At 31.3% G+C, this 1,917-nt stretch overlaps 1 protein-coding gene across 1 annotated transcript in view; it reads left to right on the forward strand.

Moving 5' to 3' along the window:
• Nucleotides 1-1,917, forward strand: part of ak6 (adenylate kinase 6) — a 7,758-nt gene that overhangs the window by 1,636 nt on the left and 4,205 nt on the right. The window lies entirely within an intron of this gene.

Consider the following 1,917-nt stretch of genomic DNA (forward strand, 5'->3'; position numbering starts at 1 on the left):
CGATTAGTCGACTAATCGAAAAAATCGGTGATTAATCGATTATAAAAATAATCGTTTGTGGCAGCCCTACTGGAAAGACAAGATATTTAATGTTTAAATGGATAAACTTTGGATATTTTTTTTGCAAATATTCACTCATTTTGAATTTGATGCTGCAACCAGGGATGATCCATGTTTTTAACTTCTGATCAGATACCTGAATTGTTTATATTGACCGATACTATTCCAATATTAAAGCTCTGTTTGTTTTATAATTATTATTATTAATGTCATCATCATAATTTGTTATTTAATATTATTGGTATTATTTTTGATTTTATATCAGTTAGAATAGAAACACAGTAATTATCATAAATATGTGAAGAACTGAGCAAACCTTCATCTTACACCTCAAACACAAGCTGTAGCTTCATGTTCAAAAATCACCTCATTGTTTTGACTCAGACTATGAACGCAAGTTATTAATTAATGAATCTAAAATTGGTTGATCCTATTGATGGATTGATTAATTAATAAGTGGACATTCTCTTAAAAACCTGAGTTTTCTCTTGAATTTAGAGTATTTCAATAGCATGAAGTTCTTGTTTTTAAATATGCTGAAAAGAAGCACATCATTATGTTTAACAATTACTGTGTCAGCTGTTTTAATACCAACGGAATAAACAAAAAAACATGTTTCTCACACATGAATAAATGTCATATTTATAAGATTACCAAAACAGAAATAATGTTAAAAGTGGACAGGAAATTTTAAATATGATTTAATGTAATTATGTGTTATTTAAGACACAGTTGACAATACTCACCCTTTTTGAGACAGAGCTGCTTCAGGAGTACAGAGGAACATGAAGAGCTACTTGTTTGATACAAACAAATGTACACAGCTCACCTTTAAATAATAATAATAAATGTACATATGTGAATATTTGCCTGATTACATCTTAACATTAAAGACTCTTCATAATAATTATATAATAATTTACTWTCTACACTGGAGCTTTTTTCTTATATTTCTTATTTAAAAAATCATTTTTCCTCCTGCTACTTTCTCTTGCTGCGTTTCCTACCCCGATGATCTTACATGCAGCTCTGCTGCAGTCCAGACGGGTCGTGTCGGTCCGGTTCGGCAGTGTGAGGAACTCACAGAAGCATTTGCAGGAAATGTGAGATCGCTCAATAAATCCAGTGATAAATGTGGATTCAGGACAAACTAATTCATTCTGTGGTAAACGGTGTAATCACAGTTGAAACTGCATCAACGTTGTGTTTGTGAAACTTTTGATTTCAAAATAAAATCCATGTGTATCATGTGTGTATTCAAATGTTGCACGCTGCATGTTTCCATCAACTTTTCAAACAGAACAAAACATTTTGACTGCATTTGTGTTTAAATATTATCATATATTTATTAATATAACAAGGGTTTCACAAAACTGGTCTGGTTTTGGTTTATTACTTTGAAAATATAGAAGTTGTGCTCATTTGTTTTCCTGTTGGGGCGACGTGATCTTTGTAGATTGACCCCCAGAGCTGCTCCAACATCGGGCAAAATCAATGCACATGCGCAGCCTCGCGTATTTATATAGACATGTCCACGAGGTGCCGTACAGTGTTGTTTTTGACTGCCATTTTAATTTTAGTCTTAGTCTTTTGAACAAAAATACTTCTTAGTTTTAGTCAGTTTTAGTCATATCTATATTTAAAGGTTTTAGTCGAGTTTTACGACGAAAGCTTAAAAAATGTTTAGTTTTAGTCCTAACAAAAGACAACATATTAGTCTTTACAAATTAATTTGAATAATTTGTGTTAATATTTGTGAATTTATTTTTCTCTAAAAATGCCCAAAACAAAAACATTCTCACTTTGTGGCTTTATTTCTCAGAATTTGCTCTAAAGTGCAATGAACATACAAAATAC

This window comes from Austrofundulus limnaeus, unplaced genomic scaffold (genome assembly GCF_001266775.1).
Source record: "Austrofundulus limnaeus strain Quisiro unplaced genomic scaffold, Austrofundulus_limnaeus-1.0 Scaffold1098, whole genome shotgun sequence".
Taxonomy (NCBI): Eukaryota; Metazoa; Chordata; class Actinopteri; order Cyprinodontiformes; family Rivulidae; genus Austrofundulus; species Austrofundulus limnaeus.